Below are 27,832 nucleotides of genomic sequence, written 5' to 3'. Positions count from 1 at the left end.
CCCTGCAGGGTGCACGCCTACCCCGTCCAAGTACCGGGAGGTCCCCGAGGCAGGGGTCGTCTGGCCCCGGGAGGGAAGCCCCAGGCCCTCGGGGCCGAACTCACCAGAGCCCTGGGATGGCCGGGGTGAGAGCTGCTCCCATCTTCCTGGAAGGGGCCTCGCCTCCTCCTGGGGGCCTGGTCACGCCTCCGTCCAGCCCCCGACCGACCGTCTGCTGAGCCGGTGGGGGCACCGGGCACTGGGAGCCCGGACTGGACTGGGCCACATACCGGCGTGTCCTCCTTCACCGGGAGGAGGCCTCTGCAGGGACAGGGGCGCCTGGGGACAGGGCCCAGCGAGAGGTCTCAACTTAAGGCCTCTCCTCCACCTCCACCCCCCACCCCCATATCTTACACACGTGGTAAGCGGGGAAAGGAGCCTCCGTAACTGAAGAGCGAGAACCAGGTGAGAAACGGGCTGGTGCTCCCCAGGCTGAGGGCCCGGGCCTCCTCCAACCCCGGACCCCGGGACTCAAGCCAAGGAAACTCCTGCCGCTGCCCCTCAGACGGCGGAAAGAGTCCCGGGAGACGGAGAAGACCCGGGCCGACACCCGCTGCAGCTGAGCTCGGGCAGCCCGGGCCTGGAGCCCAGCGCTCACGCCGGTACCTCCACAGGGTGAACGAGCAGGGTTGTTTAATAACAAATTACAAAGAGCCGGCGGGGAGTGTCTTATCAGCGAGGATCTCCAGCAGGGCCGATCCCGTGGACTGATGTCAGGGAGCTCTGGGAATGATTTAGCTTAATTAGCAGTTCCTGCACGATCAGCAAAAAGCGCTGGCTGAGCCGGGGCCCGGGAACCAGCGTAGCCGCCAGAGCCGGGGCCCTGGGTGACGCCAGAACCAGAGGTGCCAACAGGTTGCCACGAGGCCGCACGGGCACTGCGGGCGCTAAGGCCATCTCTGCCCCTCAGTGGGCACGTGGGCTCCCACGGGCCCACTGCACAGCTGGGCAAGTCGAGGCCCGGGAGACTGCACTCCAGGCAAACTCAAAGTCCAGGGCACACCCCGAAGGCCGGCCGAGAGAAGCCCACCACGCCCTCCTTGGCAGCCCGACAGCTTGGCAAAGGTTCACGTCCCGTCTATGAGCAGCTGGCTCCTTTACTGCTCTGTGCCACCTGCCACAGAGGCCCGAGACCACCACCCAGCCACCCCCTCCAAGGGCATGGAGGCAGGGGGCAGACCTTGGTCCCAGGGCGCTGCATGGCCTGGGGCAAGGGATCCTCCGCTCCGGGCCTCAGTTCCCCACGTGTCCGTGGACGGCGCCTCCCGGCCTTTCAGACCCCAACACTGTTATTATCTCCAGGTGCAGCTTCTGGAAGCAAGAAGACCAGGCCAGGCTGGCCCGGCTCGGGACGAGGCCCAAGCCCACCGGTGGGGGACGCTTGATCCCCACCCTCCCACGCCAAGCCCTGCTGCGCTGGCCCCAGGCCGGCCTCACGCTGCCCGAGGATGCTCAGGGCTGGGGCAGCTGTGGCTGGGGCCGGGGAGGGGGCCGCTCCCTCGGCCCTAGGAGCCCGCCGCAGCCGGGCGCTCTGTCACTGACACCAGAGGTAGCGAGTTCCAGAGGGGCTGGGGGAGCACAGGAGCAACCCTGCCCTGCACCCTGCTGAGGAAGCTGGAGCCGGCCGGAGATCACTGTGGATTCCTGAGCCCATGCCAAGGCCCTGGGGCCCGGAGGGGCGGTGAGCCATGCAGCGGAGAGGAAGGCCCTCGCCCCCTCCCCATGCGTGCGGGGCACGCGCAGGGGACCACCCAGGCAGCGCCGATGCCGGAGAATCGCCCCCAGGACCGCAGTCCCTCCCTGGCCGCCTCCCCACTGGGGCCTGGCGTCTCCCAGCCTCAGTCTTCCTGTGCGACCGGGCACAGCACGGCCCGCAAGGCCTGGCCTGAGAGATGCTGGCCAAGTGTCAACCCCACCCCCCAGAAAGGAAGGGGTGCAAGAAGCTGGCGCCAGACAAAATCCTACAGTCTTAAGGCTCAGGCCAAGAGAGAGCCATGCTCAGAGGTAATTCGCCTGAGCCCCTGACCCCGACTCGTCACCTCTGGGCTACCCACGGGCTCACACGGAGGCCCAGCTTTACCAATGCTGAGAGTCTGTGTGCCTTTCCCCACCAGCCAAGCCCCCCAGCGTGGGACCCGTGCCCCAAGGTGGGTCCTGATCCAGGCAAGATGAATGAACGGCGGGGTGGGCTCTGCCCAAAGCATCTTCCCTTGCATCCATGGAGCGTGCCAGCTGCCCCTCCCCCAGTCCGCCCGCTCCTCGGAGCCACCCCCGCCAAGGCAGCCACCAGGGTCACATGTAAACCGGTCCCTCTCAGGCCCACCGAGGGACAGCAGGGCCCCAGTCCCCACACACAGCACAAGCCACTGGGCCCCCAGCGCCCCAAGCAAGGAAGAGCAGGGGGCCTGGCCACACACAGCACCCGGGCCTGCCACCCACACCAAGGCCGGCGTGAGGCCCAGACAGGGGCCAGAAACGCCCAGTCTCACACCACAACCGGGTGCCGCTGCGTGTCTCAGGGGCGGACACACCTGCCAAACCCCATTCGCAGGGGCAGGGTCGGCCCACACTCCAAGCGCACCAGGACCCAGATGCCTCCTTGGTCACCCGCCCAGGTACCGCTGCCCCCCCCCCGGGGAAACAGCTGGCAGGGCAGAGGGGTTTCGGCCGGGCACCAGCAGGCCAGTGGCTGTGACCCTGAGTCTCCACCTCTTTGTCTAAAGCAGGAGTCCCCGAGAGGACCCTGAGATGGCACACGGGGTGGGGGGCTCTCCCGAGGCCCGTGTGCAGCCAGCCACAATCGTCAGCAGCCCCTGGCCACGCACCCACCCCACCCCCACCGGGAGCTGTCAGCTCCCCACCTCCTCCCTTTCAGCACCCGGACCCCGGCTACGCTGCCCACCCAAAACCTCACAGCCTTTACCACGAGACACACCCCCACCAGATGCTGCGGGACTGCCCGCCCCCACGGGGTGACCTCGGACGGGCACCTCTCCAGCCTCAGTTTCCTCATCTGAGAGGGGAGGAGGTGGAGAGGAGAAAGGACCTGGAGATCCTCATGCAATGTTCAAAGGCCAGGGCCCACATCCCAGCTCGTGGACCTCCTGCCCTGCCGGGACACACGGGTTCCCACCTCACGGCTTCTGCACCCTGGTCTGGGCAAGACGCCGTGGACCTCGGAAACTCAGCTCAGCTCAAGATTTAGGGAGAAAGATCCATGACATCTCGCCGGTGGAAGAACCTAGAAAAGCAGGCTGGAGGAGGGGGGGCGGGGCTGAAGACCCGTCCGGGAAGGGGGTGCCCTAGTAACCACGCCCACAGCGCAGGCTGCCGTCTTTCGGGGCGGGGGGGTTGCCGTTCTTTTCTCTGGCTGTGAAGTTCAGCAAAGGCTCTTCCCCCCAAACTGCTAAAGCAAGTGGAGGTGACAAAACATTCCCGCCCGAGGTTTCCGCAAAGGGCGCGACTGTGTTTACCCAAAACTCACGCCACCCGAAAGCCGGCGCCCTGCCCCTCCCACGCACCTGCTGGAAGGTGGGCGCTTCCCCCGACGCGAGGAGGCCCAGCGGCCCCCCAGAACCCGGTGCTTTCACCGTCGGGAAGGTGCAGCGAGGGGCCGTCCTCCGAGGGCTGTGCTCAGGCGGACAGCGGATGCTGCCGCGCCAGCCGAGCGTGACCGTGCGCTGAGTACCTGGCACGGCCCAGGACGCGGGCTCCTGGAGGTGTGCTCGCCGGGTCCCCTCTACACGACCCTCTCTGCCCACGTGCCCCGTCGGCGCCTGCCTAGAAACGCTGCCAGCAAGTCACAGCAACGGCGGAGACAGGCGCCCCTGCAGGGTGAGGGCCAAGGAGCACGCCAACAGGCCCCCAGCAGAGCTTTCTCCTTTCTCCTTTCCGCCCCCTCCCCTCTCAGATGAGGAAACTGAGGCTGGAGAGGTTGTGCCCGCAGCATCTCGGGGCTCACCCCTGGCCCATTCGGGCTGGGCGCTTAGATGGGAAACCAGTAAGCCGTGAAATGAACTGATCCTCTAAATGGACCCCCCTTCCACCTCTCCCCTCCGGCAGGGAAGGGGGTGGGCAGACAAGGCCGGTGCCTCCTGGGCCCAAGGCTTGTCTCCCCAGGGGAGGGGACGCCGCCTCTGAGGCCGGCCCTGCTGCCACCAGGCTGTGCAGGAACAGGGAGCAGCGAGGCCTCGCTGCCCACACACCCGCGGCCATCACTCACAGTACGCCCATCACAAGACACGAAGACCCCCAGAAGGCTCCCCACCACAGACAGAGCCCTGCAGCCCCGGGAGGGTGACCATACCGTCCCAGACCTGTCCAAGGGAAGGGGGTGGGAGGAGGGGCGCCAGCTCTGCGGCCATCCCCGTCCTTCTCTGACTAAGGACAGCAAGCGTTCGCCCAGACCGGGGCTGGGAGCTGGGGTGGGATGGGATGGCTGGGTCGGAGGGCGCCTCGGGCCCGAGAAACATGGTGTGGGAGCCAGGCTCAGGCGGGGAGGCAGGGCTTCTGGCGGAGGAGAAGACCCCTCCCCAACTCCCGCTTGGAGCCCCGACAGCCAGGCTTGGCCATCATCGAGAGCGTCCGCCCCGGCCAGGAGCTGGCCACGAGAGACGAGTGGCTCCACACAGACTCTGAGGCTCACGCCTGGGGACCTCCGGTCTCTCCTGCTCGGGGAAACAACTCACGTGGCCCCAGGGCCCCCCGCCCCAGGGAGACAAGGCGGCCCGTCTCTGGGAGGCAGCTCTGCAACCTCGAATACCACCGTTTATTCGCTCAGAGCACCCGCGGCCGCGAGCGCTGTGCCGGGTGCTGGGTGCACAGTGGGGACACGGCCAGCTCCACTCCCGCCCTCTGGAAGCCCAGCCGGGCAAGGCTGGGGGAGACCCTGGACCAGCCACCAAAACACGCTGCCTGTGGCAGGAGGGAGAGACGTGGGGCTGCGGGAGCGTCCACGGGGACCACAGCAGGCGCGAGGGGTCCGGGAGACGCCCCGGCCCCTCACAGACCTCTGGCCCCCATACACGAGACGATCAGGAGCCACGGGGGGGCAGGTCGGGCAGGGAACGCGCGGGGCCGGGGCGGGCGATAGCCCAGTGGCGATGGGGACACTGAGGCACGAGCGGGGGCTGCCCCAAGCAGCAGGGACAAGCAGAGCCCACTTTCCAGAGCCACGTCCCTCCTGACCCCCTCGGGCAGTGGGACGACGTCCAGGAGAGGCAGTGCTGGCCAGGGGCGAGCTCGGGGCTGGGAGGGGGCCAGAGCTGGGGCACGTCGCCTGCACCTCCGTCACCTGCACCTTCTGGCCACGGCTGTCCCAGCCCCCCCTGGATGGACTCGGGCTGGAAAGAGCGAGAGGGACGGGGGGTGGGGGGCGTGGGTAGCAGGGGGTGACGCGAGGAGGGACCACGGGGCCCGAGGCGCCGGGACAGCTGGGCAGGTCCTGAAATGGGCCACTGCACACAGTGGGTCGCAGGCCCGGATGGCGTCAGGGCCAGCGCGGGGACAGCCGCCCTGCCGCGAGGGAGGCCTCGGTCTCCCCACCCGTGACGTGAGCTCTCCAAGTTTCCTTCTGGCTCTGAGACCAGGTGCCAGGCCCAGAGAAAGCTCCAGTGTTAATTAGTTCATGAGCAAATTAGCAAAATGGTCACCGCGTTACTCTGATGAGACAGATGCCAGGACACATGGCAAAGTCAAGTCTGACACCGAAAGGCTGCTCGCTCCCATCAGATAAACTCCGAGCGGAGCCCGCAGAGGAGGCGCTGGCCGCACCGGGCTCAAAGGGAGCCGGGGGCGGAGCCAGGCACCTCGCAAACCCTGCCAGGCCTCCTGGGTTCCCAGACCACCCGGAGGTGGCTCCCAGACCCCAGACCAGAGCAAAGATGGGGCCCAGCTGGGGCTCTCACAGCCCCGGGGGATGGGCCCCGGGCCCAGCCTGCCCAACAGCCCCATTCGGCGCCCACCCGGCCTGCCCCCGCCTTGGTCCCCCACGTCCACCATCCCCCAGGTGAAGTCCCAGGTCTCGGCCCAGCCCGGGGGCAGCCCCACTCCCAGGGACCTCAGGCCTTGAATGGGGCTACTCCTTCCAGGACGTCCTGGCCAGAACTCCTCCCTGGGTGGTCCCGGATCCCGGGTTGCCCCCGGACAAGTCAGACCCTGGGACCGAAGCGGGGGCCCCTCTGCTGCTGAAGACCTTTCAACAGGCTTGGAAGCAGCGTCTGGACGAGGGGTGCTGGGCAGGGCGCGGCACCCACGTCGTCCCCACCGCCTGTCCTCCAGACGAGGAGGCGGGCTCAGGGATGCCATCTCGAACCCAGCACTTCTGCAAGGCCACAGGGCACACCCGGCCTCACTGTCACAGCTCGGTCCCGTGACCAGCACGGGTGGGAGCGGGGAAGGAACAGCTGCTTCCTGCCAGCTCGGCCCTGGCCCCGACCACACGGGAATCTGCAGCCCGTCACCGGCTCAGGCAGCGGCCGGACGCCGACCCCTCACCCCGCAGCCTGGGCAAGGCCACCGAGAGCAGTGCGTGGCTCCCAGCACGGGCCTGGGGACCCTGGGACCACCCCCCCACACACACGCCCCCACCCCCCCGGCCAGACAGTGAGACCAGGGGCTTTAGGTAAGAGCCTGGGGGCTCCTGCCACCTCTGCCTCTTGGGGGGTTAAGTGGCCATGACCCAACCAGCCCGGATCACGGCTGAAAGACCGGACGCGGCACTCAGCGCCGCCAGTCCCACGCCGGCTCAACCGCCTTGCCTGGCTCCTTGCCCCTCTCCAGCCCGGGACCCCGGGAGGCCCCAGAACCTTCCGCCTAGCCTTGGTGGGGCGACAAGGAGCCTCAGTGCGTGAGCTCCTCCCCTTCACAGGCCAGGCCCACCAGAGCCCCCCGGGCTGCCCTGCCCAGCTAGACAGATGGCCTGAAGCAGCCCACGGGGAAGTGGCCAGGAGGTCGGCCAGGCACCAAGGGCTGTCACAGGACCTCCCGAACCATGGCTGTGTGTTTGGGGAGGGCGGGGGTGGCCACAGGAGGGGCCGCCTGCCACCTGCCCCCGCCAGGGCTCCACCGCGGCTGGTTCTGACCCCAGAGCCACAGGTACCTGCCCTCTCCTGGGATTCAGGCCACAAACGATTACTGGGTTTTTTATTACTTATTCAGCAGAGTGAGTGACGGGTCCTTCTTAACCAATCTTCGGGAAAAATCAAGCCCAGGCCCACGGAGAGAGAGTGGGGGCCAGCCTCCTCCCCTGGGGTCCCACCCTCCCCAGCCCAGCACCCTCCAGACAAAGGCATACACAGTGTCCCCTGAGAGGGCGCAGAGCCCAGAGGAGAATGAGGACGACGATTTATGGAATTCATTTTCCACGGAGCTGGGGGGCTGGGGGCTGGGAGCTGGGCAGATGGGGGGTTGGGAGCTGGCGAGGCACCGCAGGGCAGGAGCGCCAGAGAGCCAAGAGGGATGGAGAAGGAAAGGGAGTGAAGCCAGAAGAAAAAAGTGCCCGGGGAGGGGCAGCCTGGGGCAGCAGGCACCCCCCGCATGACTAATTAGCTGGTTACTGGCGAATAACGAGCAGAGGTGCCCTCCAAAACACGAGAGGCCCCAGGGCAGCCCCGACAAGGGAGCCTCAGCAAAGCCGCCTGGGCCCTGCAGCCCTCCCAGACTCTGCGTGGCCTCGGGCATCCACTGCTGGGCCTCAGTTTCCCCAGATGTTCACTGAGACTGGTGGGTTTCAAATCTGGTTCTTAGGCGGGTAAGTGGCCCAAAGGGAACACCTCACTCTCCTCGCCTGTCCCTACTGATAGCCTGGGAGACCCGCCCCCCAAGGCCCCCCACTCTCTGCTGCAGACCCTGTTTCCTCCTGGGCCTCACCCCAAACTTCTCCTGCACCAGGAGGTGCTCAAACGCTCCCTGAACTGAACGGGCCCCTCTGCCTTGGAAAGGGGGAGGTGACACAAGGCTTAATGAAAATCCCCCCCAACGTGGGGTGTGAGCCTCTCGGCGAGTCTAGCTTGGCCCACAGGGCTCCCCCGCACCCCTTCTTTCCTTCCACTTTTCTAAGCTCTAGGGGATGCTGGGACACCCCCCTCCCCTTCCCTCCCTGAGCCCTCCCTGAGCAGCAGTGAACTGTGAACTGCGGGGCTCCTGGCCCTCTGCCCTCACGCACAGCACGCTTTCACACACAGGCCAGGCTCAGACCTGCCGGCATTCCCGAGGCTGCCACCACCGCCTCGCGGAGACCCCAGCCCTGGCCCAGGCCTGCCCCAGAGCAGCGTGTGTCGGGCAGGGCTGAGCGGTCCTGCCCCATCCTGCTGACAACAAGGGCAGGGAGAGCCTGCGGGCAGCACTGCTCTACTGAAACAGCACCAGAGGGAAGCCTGGAAACCCAGATTCCTGGAGAATTCTCGGGAACTGGACCTTGTTAGCTTCCGCATACAACACGTCCAGGGTTCCCACAGGGTCAAGTCCAGACCCAGCACAGGCCCTCTGGGGCCAGCCCAGGCTCAGGCCTTGACTTCCCCGCAAGAACCCAGAAGTCCCCTTTCACCTCTGGGCCTTTGCAAATGCTGTTCCCCCATCCGTTCCCTTATCTAGACCTGCAGGTTGTTGCCTCTTCCAGGAAGCCTTCCCCCAAGCTCCACCCCAGCCCAGGTTGACGGAGTCCCTTTCACCCTGGACTGCAGCTGCCCACGTCCTGCCCGTCGCCCCAACTAGACCCTGAGCCCTCGCCTTACCTCCTGCCTGAAAGTGGCCTCCTGCCCAGCTCACGGCTCATCAGGCCAGGACAGTCTCCAGGTGAGGACACCCAGCCTGGGCTGGGCAGAACTTGGCGGTCTGGGCCCTGACCTGGGAAAGCAGTGACTGTCGGCTCCTTCCTTGGTCGGGGGCAGGGTGGCCAGCGGCAGCCCTCTCAGAAGTGACACACGGCCTCCCACGGGGACCCCTCTGAAGGACACAACCCTCGGGTGGGCAGGCAACCAGGATCTGTCCACGAAAACACACACAGGGGTCGCACCTCACTCCCGCCATGCGTCCCGAAGGATCCCCAGGCCACCCACGGCCCGTGCTCCCGCCGGCCTTCCCATGCTCCCGGGGCACCGTGGATAACTGCGGCCGCCCCCGGCCTCCTCCTCAGCCATCGCTTCTCCCCGCTGCCCTCGGGCCTGCCACGAGCTGCCGCCACAGTCTCATCCCCTGGTAAGACAGGTCACAGGCTGCCAGGGCCACACTGGTCAACTTACAGAGAAGCACGACTGACACCCCCTTTTCTAGGAACGTGGGCTCCGCCCTGAGGGTGGCCCTGCTTATTTCTGAAACAGGTCCGCGTCCTGGGACGTTCTGGCTAACAGAGAGCCGACTGCTGCCTGGGAGGCGCATTCCCTCCCTAAACGCCGCTCAGGACCGTGTCCACCACTGCATCCCCGGGCCTCAGGGGGCCTGGCGGGCGTGGGGTCGCCAGGGCCTCAGCGGCTCCCGCCCTCCCCTTGACCCAGCCGTCCGGGGCCTGGCACAACTCCTGTGGACAGACCCCCTCCTCCAACCCCACCCCCGGGCCCAGGAGGAAACCGAGGCGGGAAGGGCCTGACGTCACACAGCTGCAGGACAGGGGCTGAGGCGAGACCCAGCTCTGTGCAGGCCTCTCCCCGGCCCCGCAGAGCCCGCGTTTCCCCAGGACGGGGCCGGGGGAGCGGGGAGGAGGGTGCAGGCGTGTCCCGCAGCAGCCGACTCCAGCTGGTTTCTCCTCCCGGGGAGCAGGCCCTCCACCGGGGACCAGATCCAAACCCGTCCAACTGCCCCGGACGACCCAGCGCCGGGCGACTATCTGCTCCAACGCGTTACGCAACCCGGCCCCCAGCGAGTGATTGCAACAGGCCGCTGGGCCGCAGATAAGCAGGCAGAGGTGCAGGGTGGGGGGGACTGGGGGCGGATTTCTGCTTTGCTTTGTGTCTCGTTTCTGCTCCCCAGCCCGGCTCGGGCCCTGAGGCTGCTAGGTGGGGAAGGAGGCAGGTGAGGGGGCCCCGGGAGACACCCTCTTTCAGGGTCCGGGCTGAGCAGGCCCCGGGCGAGGGGAGGCCTTTCCCGGCCGTGTGGGCACACGTGCCGCCGGCCGAGCTGTGACCCCCCCCCCCAGTAGGACCCTGATGAGAAAGTCCACCCTCCCCGTCTGAAGCCCAGCGGTATCTGGTCCAAGAGTCACGAACAGGATCACCCCCGTGCGCCGGGTACGCAGGGCCGTCACTTGGGGGCGGGGAGGGCCCCACTCCCCCCCAGCCTCCTCTGTGCACAGGGTCCCCTCCCTCATCAGCAGGGCTGGGGGACGGGCTTGAAGAGGAGCCCGCCGTGGGGACCCTCGCGCCCTGTGGCCCGCCCACCCGCCAGGGATCTTTTCTCACGCCCACATGGTGAGCCCAGCCTGAGGCCAGACCCGGGGACCCCAGACCCCGCCGCCACGTGCTCCATCTTCCCAGCGTGAGCCAGACCGTTCCCACCCACCCTACAGAGACCCAGCGAGGCAGCGCCTTATTCTCTCCATTTCAGTGATGAAGAAACCAAGGCTCGGAGTGCCTGAGTAACTTGTGGCCCCCTGCTCCCCAGTGGGGGCACCCCCAAAAGCCTGACACTGTGCCGCCCACCCGGGACCAGCCTACCCATCCCCACAGGGTTGGGGCAGGGAAGCTGGGCGAAGGTGGGTCGGCCTCCCGAGAAGGCCCCTAGCCCGTCCCAGACCGTCTGGGGTGGCAGGGAAGGAGCAAAGGCCAGCAGGGTTCATGCTTCCCCGGTCACCAGGAAAAGGAGGCCTGGTCTGGGACAGCCTGAGCCCGGCTCCCACAGCAAGAGCTCTGGTGGGCCCCGCTCTGGCTCCCCGTGGGGACACAACCCTGCCTCCTCTCTTCGGAGGCATCCAGGTCCAGCAGCCATCCCAGACCTCGTCCCCCAAACCCGGCTGTGGTCAACCCCCCCCAAGGGCTTATCTGACACCCTTAGGCTGACACCCTTATCTGACACCCTCACAGCCTCTGCTCCCCTGGGACCAGGGAGCCACAAAGCTTTCCAAAGAATGCAGACTCCAGGGCAGGGCAGAGCCAGGGCCCTGGGAGGAATTCCCCGCACAGCTGCAGGCTGCACAACGGGCCAGGTCTCTACCTGCCTCTGCAGTGTCGCAAGGACCCACCGCCCTTCAGGCTGGAGAACAGAGCGAGGGCAGAGGTCGGTGCTTCCCCCACCCTCAGGGGGGCAGGGTCCGGGCCTCCCAGACCTCGCAGCACTCAGCCCTGGCCACAGAGGACGCCTTGCAAACCTCTCGGCAGGTAGCCGCCACCCCATCCCTCCTCTCGGGCTCTGCTGGCCCCCGAACTCTGGGCCTGTGCCTCTCCCTTCCCGCCCCACCCGAGAGGTGAGGCCCAAACAAGCGAAGATTAACCAAAACTGACAAGCAGTGATTCCCAAGGCTGTGGCTGCGCCACGAGCACCGTTCACCTTCCCAGCCTCCCGAGGGCAGATCGGGAAACTGAGACTGAGGCGGCGTGGGGGGAGGTGCCCGACATCTTCCTGACCCCGGACGACGGTCCGGCTGGTCTTCACCGTCTGTCTTTCAGTTGCCAGTGCTCCCTGCCCCCTACAAGTCAGACTGGCCGCCTGGCCCAGCTGCGGAGCCCAGATGCCCAGCCCGCCAGGCACCGCTCACGCTGACCCTGGGGACCCACAGCACAGAGCCTGGGACCTGGGCCTGCACTTCCCCAGGTGAGGATGGACTCCGGGGCAGAAAGAGGCAGAGGGGAGCCAGGCACAGGGGAGGGCTCCTGCCTGCAGGGAGGGGGTGGCCCGGCCCCAGCCCCACCCTGAACCCCAAAGGCCAACCTGGGCAGGAGAAAGGATGCACGGCCCTCCTGCAATCACGGGTCCCGGGCACTCCTGGAACAGACACCCTGCTCACACAGCTTCCTGAGAGCAGGGGAGCCAGTCTCTGGGGGGGTCCCTCTGGCCCAAACACCCCATAACACTGAGGCAGGCTCCCCAACTACCACTGGAGACTTCCTAGTGGCCTCAGTCCCTACATGCCCACGCCCATCGCCGGCCCTGGAAGGCCCACGGGCACTGGCAGGGAAGTCAGCGTGCAAAGGTCTGCGGGACGGGAAACACGGATCAGGGACTCAGGGAATCATCACCTGAGGAGCGTGGAGGGCCCGGGACGTGGGGCCAGGTCTGACCCAGACCAACAACAGAGCTCCTGAAGATTTAAATCTCCTGGGAAGACACACACACACACACACACACACACACACACACACACACACACACACACACACACACACACACACACACACACACACACAGAGTTACAGGAAGGATACTGGGGAGCACCTGGCCCAGATGATGCCTGCACATCAGTGTCACCCAGGGGCTGCCGAAAAGCCCCAGTGCCCAGGCCCGGCCCCCAAGGCTGCTGATCTAATTGGTCCAGGGCGTGGCCTGGACACCGGCAGTTCTGAAGGCTCCCCTGCTTTCAAAGGACGGCAAGGCAGGCAGGGTTCGGCTTAGGGTTAGGGCAGCCAGGGTGAGAAGCTCCGACCGGGTCACTTTCACAAATCGCTCAGGCCTTCTCCCGCCAGCCTGTTCAAGGAGGGGGGGTGCAGAGTAACCGGCGGCGGCATCGGCGAACAATTCTGGAGTGATGATGACCACGGACACGGCCTCGCCATTCAGCTCCTGGTGACAGAGCTCCATCCCAGTAGCTGCGGATGCCGGCAGGCCCAGGACGGCAACGGCGCGGCACGCACCTCTCCTGCCCCTGATCTCCCTGCTCGCCATCACTGCACCTCTCCGAGGCCCCAGAACTTCTCCCGCTGAGCCCCTGGCGGCCACGATCAGTCAGTCAGAGAGGCCTGCGGGCTGGGGCCTGTGGGCTGGGGCAGACCTGAGTCCCCGCTCCAGGGGCCTGGTGACCTCTGCTCCCCGAGACGGTACCTCTTGCTCTCCCAACCCCATCCCCTGCAGCCCCTGTGGAACACTGCCCCGAACTGCAGACACAGCTTTCTAAAAGCACCCTCGGCGTGGCTCGGAGATGTGTTTGGAGCTGTCCATGAGTCTTTCCAACATCACCAGGGAGACGTCAGGCATGCCAAGTCACAGACGGCTCGGCTCGCCAAACAGGTACACCTAGCCCTGGAAACAAACCACCTTCTAGAGGGACCGGAAGGCTTCAGGGAGGAATGGCCCCTTCCCTTCCCGAGGCCTGGTATCACTGCCCAGAGGGCACCTCAGCCCTCCTGCCCTGGGAAGGGGTTGGCGGGAGGGCAGGCGACCTGCTGGTCTGGAGCAGGAGGGCTGTATCCAGGCCACCACCTTCAGGAGGACCGGAAGGCCCAGTTGGACACGCTGGGGACACACTCGTTTCAAGAAGCTGACAGGGCATCGCTTGGTAGAGTCTGAATTCTTTTGAACACAAGGGAAGGTTGGCTGAAAGCGGGGAATGTCCAGGGCGGCCACGCGAAGGGAGACCAGCCTAACGCCCCTGCATGTACACACACGGCAGCACGAACACACGCACACACACACGTGCCCACTTGCACACATGCACACACCTGCAGCCCAGACCGCCAGATCCCCCTCCACTTCTGTCCACCAGGCCCAGGCCTCCCACACCCAGGGCTGTCAGAAATTCCACCTTCTGGGGACCTTCGTGAGTACAATTCCAGCAGCCTTTAAATCCGCCTAAGAAAATAAACATGCCCTCTCCCCAGCAGAGCCGGCTCAGGCCAGGGTCTGCCCTCGTCGCCTCGGGCCCCGGAATCCTGGCTGTGGGCCCACCCCTCCCCGCCACCAGTGCCAAAAGGGGATCCAACTCGGCAGACCCTGGAGGGCCCCGGCCAGTCCACTCACCCTCCCAGCCCACGCGCCCGGGGCCCAGCCCAACAGCACGGGGAGAACCCAGGGCGCGAACTGCCCTCTGCCTCCCCGGGTGCAACCAGTGCCCACGCTAGGAAGTGGGGGCCCCGTCCCCCAGGAGACAAGGAAGACGGGGGAGACCGCGCTGAGACCCGCTGCCCTGGGCCGGGGAAGATGAGCAGATGGGGCCGACGCGCCCAAGGCGCTGCAGCCCACGCAGCTGCCCCCGACCCCCGGGATGCGCAAATGGAGTGGGCACCTCGCTCTCCCAGAGGACCGCGCCCCTCTCTGCGCCCCATACAACGTGCAGGGGACGCTAAGGACCGACGTGGAGCCACTCCCCGTGCTGGCCCCGCACTCGGCCCCTCGGTCGACCCCATGACACCCGCACCCTGACTCTGTTTCGCACGGGAGACTGCGGCTGAGTCAGGAGGTAGCTGCAGGACGTGGCTGGGGCACGCGGCCCCCAGCGCCCGCCGGCAGTCGGGGATCAGCGCCGGCCCCGCCAAAGGAAAACAAGGGAGGCCCAACAGAGGGTGGCTGGAGGCTGGGTGGTCCAGACACTTAGCCTCGCACGGTCTGCTCTGGGCGCGCGGCCACCTCTGCCCGCTGCTGGGCAGAGGCGAGGTGGGGAGGGGCAGGGAGGTGCTGCCAAGCCCTGGGTCGCCCGTCTGTGGGCCCGGAGTGGGACCCCTGCGCCCTCCCTGGTGCCCGAGACGCACCCGCGGGCCCTCATGCACCCCAGGTGGGCCCTGGCGAGCGGCCACCAGGCCTGGCTGGATCCCCCAGCCCAACCCCGCTGGGGTGTCCGACCCTCCCGTCAGGAGTGGCAGGGTCCATCCACGTCTAGGCTGCCCCACGGCCCGGGAGGCCTGGGGGCGGCTCACCTGCCCCCTGCCTCGCCACGTTCCCATCACACACCTGGGCAGGCCCAAAACCCACTGCAGCCCTGGGACCAGGCCCTCAAGCCCAGAACACTGACCCCTGGCTGTATTCAAGCCCCTCACACATCACTCCTGGGACCCTCCTGCGGGGCCGTCAGGGCTCCAGCTCCCCACACATCAGGCCTCCTGACCAACAGGAAGCCAGACCTCAGCCCCCCAGGCTCTCCCCGTCCTGACACACGTGCACACCTGCACACTCACACATGGGCACACAGAGACCAGAATCTACCACCCCCCACCCCGCCACATACAGACCAGAACAACCCCACCAACACACGCCAGCCACACACACCCCGCCCCCGAGAGGCCGGGCCCACAGCCTCTGCATGGCCGCCCCAGACCTCCCCGAGGCCCCGCGCACCCTCTCACAGACCCCACCGAGCGCCGTTCACCTCTCATTTGATGCTTAACAATTCATTCACGGCTCCAGATTGGCCATTACACCTCGGCTTCAATTAAAGAGGCCGCACGACGGCATTTTAAACAGCAGTGTCATTTCCTAATTGACGAGACTCCATCATCAAAAAAAAAACACTCAGACGGGCCTGAAACGGAGCCGGCGCCCCTCCTCCACCCCCTCGGAGCAGGCGACGAAGGTTCAGCTTCAATTTTTAATCCGCTGATGAAATATTCACAGGCCAGGGAGGGGATCACGTTTCCCAAGGTGTAGGATCCCTGGCCTCTCCAGGGGCTCCCCGAGCTGGGAGGACACGAGTTTGGGGTGATGAGGGGAAGGCGGGGGCTGGACACCTGCCCGCCCCGCAGCCAGCACCCCGTCGCCGCCTGGGTCCACAGGCTCTTCCCTCCCCTGCACCCTGCCCTGGTGCATCACAAACTCCACTGCTGGGGGGGGGGAGGCCTCTGGGCGGTGACTCCTTGGAGGGGGACACGGGGGCCCAAGGTCACCAGCAATGTCCCCCCAGGCCTCCTGGTCCCAGACCTGCCATGTTTGGACCTCCAGTGCCAGTCCAACCTGCTCCAGGAGAACCAGCTCTGTCCCCAGCACTGTCGTTTCCTAAGCAAAACATCAGAGGCCCAGCCCCCGACGCCAGCACTTCCTCATGATCGGGCATTTGTACCTCAAGGCTGCAAACGCTTCTCGTGATGGTTAAGTCGGCGGCCCCCCGTTTTACAGGCGGGGATACTAAAGCGGAGCGGAGAGGCCCTGGCCGCCCTCCCAGGGCCTCTGCCCACCGTCACCGAGGAGCACGGCAAGGCCAGGTGAGAGAGGCGTGTGACACTCGGCCTCCGGCGGTGGCAGTGCAGCCCCTGCCCCCTCACGGAGCGCACAGTACAGATGAGGAGGCAGAGCCGGAGAGAGGGGCCCCAGGACTCAGCTCCCCGGAATGCGTCCCCGCGTGCAGCAGGGTGGGCGAGGACCCCGGCCCACCTCCTTCCCGCCTGCCTCCGAACAGAGGGTGAAAACATTCCAGATGAGCAGCCCCCTGGGTGGGAGGGGTGGTGAACCAGGCCGCCATGCCCGGCCGGGCACTGAGGGCAAGGTCCTTCCATTTCCTGCGCAGGCCACACGGTGAGCACGGCCAGAGGACACATCCGTGGGCCTGGCACCATCGCTCCTGGGCAGCTGGCCGGCTGCCCGCTGTGCCCTCCGCAGGGGAAGACCCTGGACGGAAACTACGGGCCTCTGAGGAGGATGACCCCGCCACAGGCAGCCCCGCGGAACCCCCAGCCACTGACCCAGCTGCGAGACCAGGATGGCCAGCCTCTTCTACAGCTGCGGGAACTGAGGCTCAGAGGAGCCGGGGGTCTCTAACGCCAGTGGTGTGTTTGGCCCTCCACCCTGCAGTGCCAGCGCCCCCAGCGCTCTAGAAGGCCCATCCCCCCACCTCCCCCTCCCTCCCCCACCCCTGCAGCACCGTGGCAGCTTCCACGCATCCTGCCGGGCGAGCCTGACACTGACCAGCTGCCCAGCCGGCCTGGACAGGTCGTTTAATCAAAGCCTGCGATCAGCACAGCCCCTCCTGAGATCACTGGGCAGATGCACCCGCCCAGCCATCTGGCGCAGCCACTCTTTCTGACCCTGGACCCGCGCGTACCCCGGACAGAGGCGTGAGTCCAGGGCCCGGGGAAGGGGGCCCAGCAGTGCAGGAGGCGGACAGTGTTACGGGCAGAACGCTGGTGTGTGCTGTCAGCCAGCCGCCAGCTGTGTCCCTGCCCGACCCCCCGAGCCAGCTGCCCTGCCCGCCTCTGAGCAGCCGTCCTGGGTGGGCACGGCCCAGGAGCTCGGCCCTGCGGGATCACGTGCAGAGCTGTGATCATTGGGTTCACACCCTAGACACACACTCAAAGCGAATATGGCCAAATTCTCAGACACGGAGATACACACAGCCTCAGGGGGGACCGAAGACCCAAAGAGCCCAGCATGGGGCCTCCGATGCCGCCAGCCCAGCCCGCCCGCGCTCACCTAAGACTCTGGTCCCCGTCCCCTAATGCTCCCTGCACATAATAAGCCCCAGGGACCGAGAGGCCGCGGGCCCCAGCCCACCCGCTGTGGCCACCACCCCCAGCTGCAGCAGCCCGACACCAAGAGACACGGCCCGCTCGGTCCCACAGACCCTGAGACACCAAACCTCATGTGGGCATCGGGCCACCCGTGGCCCCCAGGTCAGGTCCCAGCCCACCAGAGGGGGCTGCTTCTCCCTCACCCCCTCCCTGGCCAGGCTCCTCAACCCCGACACACCAGCCCCCAACTTCAGAGCCCCCCCCCCCCGGGCAGACAGGCCAGTCTCTGTCTGCTCTCTCCTGCCCCATCAGGGATGCCCCCCACTCCCCACTCACCAAGCCCACCAAGCCCTCCACCCGGGCCGGGTCACTCCCTGCCCAGAGCTGCGCAAGCAGGCGTCCGGGCACAGCATCACAGGTGGGGGCAGGCGGCAGCCCCAGGCCCGGCCAACCCCCTCTCCTGGGAGAGCCTCCATGCGGGCCCTCCTGGGCCGGGGCAGCACTCAGGGGACCCCCATCCCCACCACGAGTCCAGGGGCAGTGCAGGTCCCTGCCTGGAGGCGGCGCAACACCAAACATCACCCACCGCCTCAGCACAGGCACTCCCTTCACGGCCTGCGACACAACTGGGTCTCCGACATGCCTGCCCCCTCCCCAGAGCCTCTCTGCCCACTGGCGCTACACCGCAGCTCCCACGGGTGCTGGGCGGAGCGGGTGTCCGGGGCGCAGCCTTACTGAGGTCCAGGAGCAGGTGCTCCTGGCGGCCGGGGGGCCAGCGTTTGGGCACCACGCTCAGAATTCTACTCTCACTCGGGGGCTGTGAGCCCCCCACCCAGGTCCCAGCTGCCCCGCGCCCCAGCACCCCTGGGAGGCATCCTGGTGGGACTGGACACCTGACAGCGGATGGACCCCAGGACAGGGCGAGGGTCTGGACGTGCAGGAGCGGCCCATCTCAGGAAGACAGGTGAGCACCGGGGTCAGGGGGCGTCCCACAGACAAGAAGGGGTCAACAGTCCCCGATATCAGCACATGGCTCCCCAGCCATGACCAGCCCTGACCTGCAGCAGGGCGCTCCCACGACCGCCCTGGGCTCAGAGAGCACCCTCACGCCCACAGGGAGCTCCCTGCCGAGCACCCAGCCCTCCACGGACGCTGTGCTCCCCGCGCCAGCAAACGCCGCTCCGACCGCCCTGCCGCCTGTTCCCACCCTCGAGCCCCTGCTCGTGCTGACCAGGTGCTGCACTGAGAACATTCCACGCTCTGACCACAGGCCCCAGATTCCCAAGTCTCTCTCCCAAGACCGGACGTCAGCGTCCCCGGCTCTTCCAATCTCCACGCGGCCCTGTGTGGCCTCACTGACCACTCGGGACTCCGGCCTCTTCCCCCGCCAAGCCCCCCACAAACAGCACCACCTCTCACCAAACCTCGCGGGCACCCCAATTCCCAGAGCCCCCAGCCCTGGCCTGTTGGGTGTGGCTTTAACTGCAGCCCAGACCCACCGACTCCCCCATCCCCACAGCCGCCACCTCCTCAGGGACTGAGGACCCCACCCCTGCCCCTGGGCCTGGTCTCACCAGCGGCCAGGGCTTCCCTCCCCTGTGGGACAGGCCCAGAGCCCCACTGGAGCCCACGTGGCTCTGCCTCTCCCGGCACTACCCCTGTCCCACCTGACCGCCATCCAACACCAGCCTCTGTGCTGACCTGCCCTGGTCAGGCTCACTCCCACCTCAGGGCCTTTGCACATGCTGCCCCCGCGGCTGGGAAAGCTCTTCCTTCCCGTCTCTGCCTGGCTGCCCCTTCTCGTCCTACAGCCTCACCTCAAGCGTCATCCCACGTACCCAGGACTCGGCCATTATCACCGCAGGCCCCGTGCTCCTCTGGACGTGGGGGTGTGGAGGTCAGAGGCGAGCCCGGTTCTGAGCAACTAGGCCACGGAAGACTCCTCCAGGGCCCTCCCGCTCAGAGGACGCACCGACACTGTGACGGCCACCCCCCGCCCTCCAGCTCCCCTCCATCCGGGCGGAGGGCGCGCCGTCTGCCCCTGGGACAATGCTGGGGGGCGCAGACAAATGCAGGCTGACCGCCCTGAGCCCGCAGTTAATCTCGGTCAGCAGCGTGGCAGAGGGCGGGGTGTCCTCCACCCAGTGATTTGCATTTTTATTAAATCACAGAAAACTTAGACACGTTATTGCCTCCCTCAGCCTTTAACTCCTTCTCTGCCCTGCACTGCACGCAGCCACTTCACGCGGGTCTGTCCCAGGGTGACACCCAGGCTCCCACCCCACCTCCACCTGCCTGTCGCCTCCCCAGTGCCGGCCCCTGACCCTCCCCACAGCCAGCCAGGGCTCCTCTTCACAGCACAGGACCCTCCCCGCCCAGCACAGGACCCTCCCCCCCCCAGCACAGGGCCCTGCCCCCCCAGCACAGGGCCCTCCCCCCCAGCACAGGGCCCTCCCCACCAGCACAGGACCCTACCCCCCCAGCACAGGGCCCTCCCCCCCAGCACAGGGCCCTCCCCCCAGCACAGGGCCCTCCCCCCCCCAGCACAGAGCCCTACTCCTCCAGCACAGGACCCTCCCCACCAGCACAGGGCCCTCCCCCCAGCACAGGACCCTCCCCCCCAGCACAGGACCCTTTCCCCCAGCACAGGACCCTACGCCCCCAGCACAGGGCCCTCCCCCCCAGCACAGGGTCCTCCCCCCCAGCACAGGGCCCTCCCCCCCAGCACAGGACACTCCCCCCCAGCACAGGGCCCTCCCCCCCACTACAGGACCCTCCCCCCCAGCACAGGGTCCTCCCCCCAGCACAGGGCCCGCCCCCCCAGCACAGGACCCTCCCCCCCAGCACAGGGCCCGCCCCCATAGCCAAGGTCCTCTCCCAGGGCCCAGCTCTGGCCAGTGCGGCCAAGAGGCAGTACCTCCTCCGCCTCCCACAGTGGCCTTGAGTCAGGCAAAGCACCTCCCCCTCGGACCTGTTTTCCCCCCTATGACATGGGGTCTCGCAGGCCCAGCTATGACCCCGCCCTGACACCGTCCCAATGGGGAGGCCCCGAGACCTCCCACCACGGCAAGCCTGCGGGCAGGCGGCAGGGGGAGGGGCAGCGGCAGTGGGGGCTGTCCCTGGGCAGCCCAGCCCTGTCCCCAGCCGCCTTCTTCCTTCACCCCCTGCGCTGAAGGCCTGGGGAGGGGGCGCCAGGAGTTGGGCAGGTCCCACAGCCCCTGGGAACCCCGAAGCCCCAGCGCGCGTGCCCCCGTCAGGGGACAGACAGGAGCCCTGCCAGCTAGTCGCTTGCAGGATGCACAGGGCCTCAGGAGGAAAGAACAGGCTCAGGTGGCCAAGGGTGACAGTGGGGGGAACCAAGGCCACGGCAGCCCGGGGGTCCACGGGGGCGACACCCACGCGAGACCGGAAGGAGCAACGGTGGCTGCAGGGCGACCCGGGGAAGGGCACTCCGAGGCAGGAACAGCATGTGCAAAGGCTGTGCGCAGGGGAAGGGCTGGGAACATTCTAGCAACAGGAAGCAGATCGGTACAGCTGGTCCCCCGGGGGGAAGAAATGAGAGACAGGCCCGGGGCTGGGACTTCACCCTGAGGACCACGGCAGCGTGGGAGGGGCATAAAGACCACAGCGTGATCAGGGTCAAGTGCTTCAGAACGAGTGAGCAAAAAGCACCTCAAGGAGACGCTGTGTGGCCCGACGCCATCACATCACCCTGGGTGTCACCCCCACGTGCCCCACCCCGACAAGCCGCCGCCCCCTATTGGCAACACGGTCCCTACAGGGCAGGTGGGGAAAAGACACCATCGGACGCACAAGGCACGGGGCCGTGGGTGTGGGGGAGGCCCTCCTACGGGGGGCATCAAGGAGGGCTTCCCATAGGAAGGGGCGTCTGAGCACAGCCCACCAAGCAGGTGCGGCACCACTGCCACCATCGCACCACGCAGTGCGCTCATCTGTGCCAGGAGTTGACCCAGATTTAGTCATGAATGAACCTGGCCGAGAGTCGAGTCTCTAATTACTTTTCACTTCCCCTCATCATGCATTATGCATTGACAGCGAGCGAGCAGAGAGAGGGGACAGGAGGAAACGCACACAGCACAATTAATTTCAGCTCCAATTGTTCTCTCCCGCCTCGCCCTCCCCGCTGCGGGGGGAGAGCCTTTCCTAGCTGATATTTCACAAATACCTCAAGGGGTCAAGCAGGCGACTGCCGGGGGTGGCAGAGTAGGGTGGGGGGACACCAGAGCTGTTATCAGACGCTGACACATCAGAGCAACAGAGATGCCTCCCCACCAGACCCAAGCCCGTGGCCCTGGCCGCTGCCTGCGGGAGGCCACTGAGGCAGGGACAATGGCTTCTCGACCCCAGGAGCCAACCCCCCTGGCTGGCCAGCTCCATTCTGGCCCCGGGGCATGGCTGGAAGGGCCCTGAGCCTACCAGGTGCCCCCACCGCTGACGGCCCAGGGGACACGAAAATCCCATCTCCAGGTTTGGCCCAAACTTTCAACATCCTTCCCGGCAGCCCCATTCCTTGGGCAGAACCTCAGCTCTGGGACCCCAGCGGGAGTAGTTATCCCCACCTGACAGGTAAGGAGACCGAGGCCTCTGCCCAAGGCCCTGCCAAAACTGGGCGCTCACCCGCTGGGGCGCATCCGCTTCCATCTTCCAGGCAAAGAGGAACCACCAAATGCTCTACCGGGGCGGAGAGCCCTCCTGTTCAAGCAGCCTAAGCAACAGGCCCCGTGAACGCCAGACCCCAACTCTCCACACGGCCCAGAGCCCCAGGAGGCAGGCCCACCCTCCGCGGCTGGCATCGCCCCCCCGCTCGCCCCAACGCCACATCCACTGTCTGACCACGGGGCCAGCGCTGACGCTGATGAGGGCTCTAAGCCCACATCCATCACTGCCTGCAGGGCGACGGGACAGCGGGCACTGTGGCTGTGGGGTGGAGAGGACCTAACCCCAGGGGAGCGTCCAGGAGGAGGCCTAATATATGCAGACACCTGGCAGAGCAGGAAGCTGGAGGGTGAAGGGGCGGCATGGGCAGGACCCAGAGGAGGGAGCAGGCGTAGCTCCTGAGGACAAAGGGGCGCAGGGAGGGCAGAGGAGAGCGGGGCTGGGAGGCAGTGAGAACTTCATCCCGCGGGCACTGGGGAGCCACAGAGGGTGGTGCACAGGGGAAAGGGCAGTCCAGCAGGGCAGGGAGGTAGGCCAGGAGCCACGGGAGCAGTGGGCCCCGGAGCCCAGAGCTGGCTCCAGCCCCAACGCAATCTCCTGCCGGGAAGCCGGGCAGGAACCTAGGGCTCGACTTCCCACCTTCACAAAAGAAATCTGGGCCATGGGTGCCCCGGGTCGGGGTTTCTGTCGAGAGATCCGGTCTCCCCCACCCTGCAGCTGCTGAGTCAGAAGCCCGGGGCGGGGGCGGGGGAGACCCAAATCACACCCCCTTCCAGCAGCGCAGGCAGGCAGCTGAGCACGCTGGCGCCCAGCTCCCCCCACCCCCGGGCCAGACCGGAGCTCAGACAGCCAGCTCCCGGGCCCTCCCGGCCCCAGCACCCCCTCGCCGGGACGTAAGCCACAGCATCCTCACTTGTCAGCACCGGAAGGGACCCACTTGGGGCCGGGGACACGGAGGCCTGGGGCAGGACAGGGTGGGCTCGTCCACGCTTGGCCAGATCCCCTCCTGGGGCACGGAGCAGGGACCCTCAGAAGGCAGGGACGTCGGGCGCAGCCCTGGGAACTGTTTCAAGGTGGGGTGGCACTGGAAGCAGGCTGCTGGGACAAAGAATTGGAGCAGGGGCAGGGCGGGCCCGCCAGGCAGAGGGAACAGCACGCGCGAAGGCTCAGAGGTGGGGACACAGACGGCGCGGCCCAGCAGGGACCTCTCGGGGCTCTGCTCCGCCAGCGGGGCCCCAGAGGGAGAAGACTGCCAGGTCTGCGGGGAGAGCTGACAGGCTTGAGCACCCCACTCTGGTGGGGCCATGAGGGCCGGCAATGGGCCCGTGAGTGTCGCGGGCAGGAGGGCAGAAGGGCAAGAGGGAGCCGGGGACGTCACATCTGCTGACCGAGCCCCCGCCCGCACCCGGCTTTGGGGAGGAAACGCTCTTTCCCACAGTTTCGAAAGATCCTCTTTGCTTGAAGGAAGAAGCAAACCCGGAATCACACCCTTCCACGGCTTGGGGCCGTGGGGCTGGGGCTGGGGCTGGGGCGCCGGGCCCCCGAGCCCACCCACCAGAGAGCCACCCACCTGAACACACTTCCCTGCCCAGGACACTAAGCAGGGAAAGGCCAGTGGAGACTGGACAAGGGACTTAAGCCCCAAGTCCGCGTCAAGGCTGCACCTGGCAACGGCTCTCGCTTCCTGGCCCTGGGAGATCCCTGGGCCCCAGAAGGTTCTGGAACCAGTGGTCCCTGAAACCGCCCCTCCCAGGGAAGCACTTCCTCCCAGGGGAGAACTCCCGCATCTCCCCCCATGGCCCAGCCCATCACTGGGTGCCGCAGAGCACTGAGGGGCAGCCCTTCACAGGCCCCCCAGCACCAGAGCAAGAAACTCCTCTCCCCAGCCTGCAGATGCAGACACTGAGGGTCAGGGAGGCCCCCAGCCACTGCTCTTCCCTGCTCCCTGGCGAGAACTAAAGTTCCGACCCTCCTTAAGTTCATCCTCACGACCACCCTAGAAGTAAGTGTCATCACCCCACTCCACAGATGACAAAGTCCAGGCTCAGAGAATGAGATGCTGCCCCAGGTCACACAGCTGCAAAGGGCTGAGCGGGGACCCGAACCAGGCACGTGAGTCCTCCCCCCGCAGCACGCCAGGGCCACCCAGCCCACACGTGGCTTCCCAGGCTCATAGAAGGAACCCCTCACCAGAGCAGTGACAAGGCAGCCCCACCAGCCAGATGGCCCTCTGCCCATGCCACCTCCCCAGGGCGGGGCGGGTAGAAATCCCATAATCTCTAGGGCCTCTCCAGGGAGGAAGTGTCCCCCCACCCCCGCCTGGGCCACGGGATTCGGTTTTCTGTCCTCTAATCAAGAGATTCCCCACAATCCTGGCAGCCACACGTGCACGCCAGAAGGAGAGGCCACCTCGGCACAGGGCAACAGCCACGGCTGAGTCCGGCTGGGCCAGCCAGGGCGGGAAGGGCCAGGAGAGAGGCCGGACTGGCTCCTCCCTCAGCGCCCTCCACCGGGCCCTCAAGTCAGAATCCCAGACCTACCAGGTCCGTCTGGGCACTGCTGGGGCTGCCCATGCCAGCCTGGGAAGCCCACCCAGCACCTACGGGGTGGCAGAGGGTCCCAGGTACCAGTGGGGCTCAGCAGGACAGAGTCCAGGATCAACCAGCTGCTTGGCACCTGCCTTACTGCCAACAGGTGGGGTGACGGGCACAGAGCGGGCACCTTAGTGCCGAGGAGGACGGGGCCGGGCCCCGGCCTTCCCACCGAGCGTGTGTCCTTCGTCCATCGCCACTCACCTGGGCAGCCCTCCTGACCGCAGAGCCCTGTGTCCTCAGGTGCCAGCGGCACGCTGGGGTCTCACGCAGACTCACTGGTCCGTGCTCTGACATGGACACTATGAGCGCTGGTGAGATGGACCTGTCTACGTGGAAAACATCTGTGTCCCACGTCCCCATCCCGGCAAGCAGCCCCCAATGTCAGGACCACGTGGGCCTTCTACTCTGACCTCACAGCCCCTCACCAAGTGCTCAGGCCCGCAGCAGGCCCGGGATAAACCCTGCCCCTTGGCCATAATGGCTGGGCCAGTCATGCCCAGCCCCTCCCCACTGACGGCCTGGGGCAGACAGCAAGATGCCGCGTTCCCAGCTCCGGCTCTGGGGCCCTGGCACCTGCGGGGCCTCGGCAGCGGCACCCTGGTTCTCTGCACCTCAAAATACACGGGGTTGGCGGCCCCACGCCCACAATCTGTGTGGCCTCGAGGATCTGCTGGGCCTCTGAACCCGGGCCTCACCTGCAAAGGGAGAGTGCAGTGGGCTGGGCACATGCTGGCACCAGGCCACTTGGTAGACCGCAGCCCACTCGCCCTCCACCTGAACCCCAGCCCCACCCAGGCCTGGGAGTTCACGGCGGGCCTGACCCCCAAGGTCAGGACCCCCAACCGCCAAATGCTAGCACAGGGCCCAGCCGTGCCCACGCAGGCAGGCGAGGGCCCCTTACCCCAGGCCGGGTCATAAGCCCTCGGGGAGACGCCCCCAACCTGGGGTTTCCACGTCCCCCGCAGCCAGCAGCACCCGTCCCAGGAAGACCTTGCGGGCCAGACCCTCCAACATCCCACCCCCACCCCGGCCCGGAGGCGGGCTTGGCCGACCCCTTGGCACAGCTGGTCCCTCAGAGGGTCGGGCCTGGGCCCGCGGCAGATACAGTCTGAATGAGGCCAAGCCCAGCCCTCCCCTCGGGGCACCCTGCCCGGCCAGTCAGAGGCAGAAACACTGAGTATTTATTTACCCTCATGTCCCTGACCCACCCCACCCAGCAGATACACCCACACCGGTCACCCTTTCTCCTCTGTCATGAGGTTTCACCCCCAACCTCAACTTCCAGCGGAGAACCAGGCGAGAATGGGAGGAAACTGAGTCATGAGCTGGGGCACTGCCAACACACACTCCCCACAGCTGGTCCCAGGGGATGGAAAGGGGCCACCCTGCAGAACTCTGTACCTGGGGAGAGAGTGAGCTCCCTGCCACCGAGGGTGTGCAAGCCACGCTGCCAACCCGGGGTCTTGCACACACGCTTGGCTTCCCCAAGGCCCCAGGCCCGAGCCAGGAAGCCGGGTGTAGACTGGAGGGCGTGGGCCTATCTAACCCAGAGCTGCTAAAAAGAGCCAACGGGGAAGTAAAAATAGGAAATAAAAATAAAATCGCTCCAGCCAGCCCTGGATGTTTGTGTAGGAAAGACTGCATCTCCGGCCCAGCAGGGCGGGCTCAGCTCCGGGCCCCTCCCGGACGAGGAATGTCTCTCCCCACATCCCCCCTCCTCCCAGGACTTAAGCTGTGCTCCCTGGGAGGAAGTGCCTCTGAGAAGGATCCCGAGAGCCGGGTTCAAATCTCAGCTCTGACACTCATCAACTGTGGGACCCTGGGCAGGGAGCTGGGCCCCCTCCCAGGGCTGCAGACCCCCACCCTGCCCTGCCCGAGGCTCCGGCAACACCGGCCCACCACCTCCTCTGCCAGGTTCCCCTCTGGGACCCTCCCCATCTGCCCCGAGGTGGGCAGTCAGGAGATAAGAGCACCAGACTACGGAGAGGACCAGACCTGGCCCTCCGCGCAGCCCAGAGCTCCATTTCCGTATCCACACAATTGGAGGAAGGCTTCCTTCTCATCCTTTCCTGCGGGTCCTTTCCAGGGCTGGCATTAGGCTCATTCTCACTAAAGTGTGCATGACTGACCCTGGCTTCAAGACCGGCTCATTCTCCCAGGGTGCAGAACCCCACAGAAGAGAAGGCACCCCGGCCAGAGGGCCAGGCTGCGGCTCACACATCCCACCACCCGCCCCGCCCCACCCTTGGCGGGCAAGGACCCTCCACCGCCCGCTCCGTTCAGGGAGGCACTTGCCGGATCAACGCTCATCGATCGGCCACGTCTGCCGAGGGCGCCCACTGCAAGGGCTCGGGAGAGCTGCAGACCATCAGTGATGCTGCGCAGCCCGGGCCCGGGGCAGTGGGACACCAGCCGTGGACGAGCGCCCCCACCCACCGTGCACCTCTTCAGAAAGCCTTGTCGCTCCCGCGGCCCCTTCGGCCCCCACCACTGGGTCTGACGTTCGTCTAACCCCTCGCCCAGGCCAGGGAACTGGGGTGAGCCCTGGGGGACTGGCTGGGGAGGTCTGGGGGTGACATGGCTGGTCTGATCCAACACCGGTCCAGTGACCCTGCCCGACCTCTGCACCCCACGTGGTTCTGGTTCCAAGTCCCCAAGGAGGGTCTGGGGAGGATGGGGTCCCTGAGGGTGGGGGTGGGGGGCAGCACACGCCACTCCCAGTCCTGGCCTTGCTGCCCAGCCCCCTCCGGCCCACAGACCCTCTGAGCTGCCCGGAGAGCCCGAGCTGGGGGTTCCACGGGTGAGAGCACAGGACAAGAGAGCAGACCCTGGACCCTCTGGCCTCCAGGTCCTGGGGGCCAAGCCCGAGGTCAGGGACGCCAACAGCCCACCCAATATAGGCGCGTGGGACAGCGGCCACCAAGCACGGAGCGAGGAGTCCAGACAGCCAGGGATACGACAGGAGTGACGACGGTCATTTAAGAAACCAGGCAGAGGGTGTGTGTGTGCGTGTGTGTGCGTGTGTGCGTGTGTGTGCAGGGCCAGCCACCAAGAGGGGCTGAGGGTCAGCAGTGGAGGGAGGTCCAGGGCAGGCCATCTCCAGAGCCCTGGAGGGATTCCCTGAGACCCCCAGGTCCCCACGAGGCCCGTTCACTCCCCCAAGGCCATGATCTGCCTGCCCCCTCCCCTCGCCCAGGGGCCCAGGCAGAGCGCAAGGCCTGGCCTCGATGC

General features: G+C 66.6%; 1 protein-coding gene across 3 annotated transcripts in view; it reads right to left on the bottom strand.

Moving 5' to 3' along the window:
- Positions 1-27,832, bottom strand: part of RXRA (retinoid X receptor alpha) — a 98,125-nt gene that overhangs the window by 57,374 nt on the left and 12,919 nt on the right. The window contains exon 1 of one of the 3 annotated variants that reach the window (XM_060013859.2): positions 105-1,284. The exons of the other annotated variants lie outside the window; for them this stretch is intronic. The gene's annotated coding sequence lies outside the window, so the exon portion shown is untranslated. Of the gene's footprint in view, positions 1-104; positions 1,285-27,832 lie in introns of those variants that run through there. 3 annotated transcript variants of the gene reach the window in all.

Source organism: Delphinus delphis, chromosome 6, assembly GCF_949987515.2.
Source record: "Delphinus delphis chromosome 6, mDelDel1.2, whole genome shotgun sequence".
Classification (NCBI taxonomy): Eukaryota; Metazoa; Chordata; class Mammalia; order Artiodactyla; family Delphinidae; genus Delphinus; species Delphinus delphis.
This window is presented reverse-complemented; position numbering and strand designations above follow the sequence as displayed.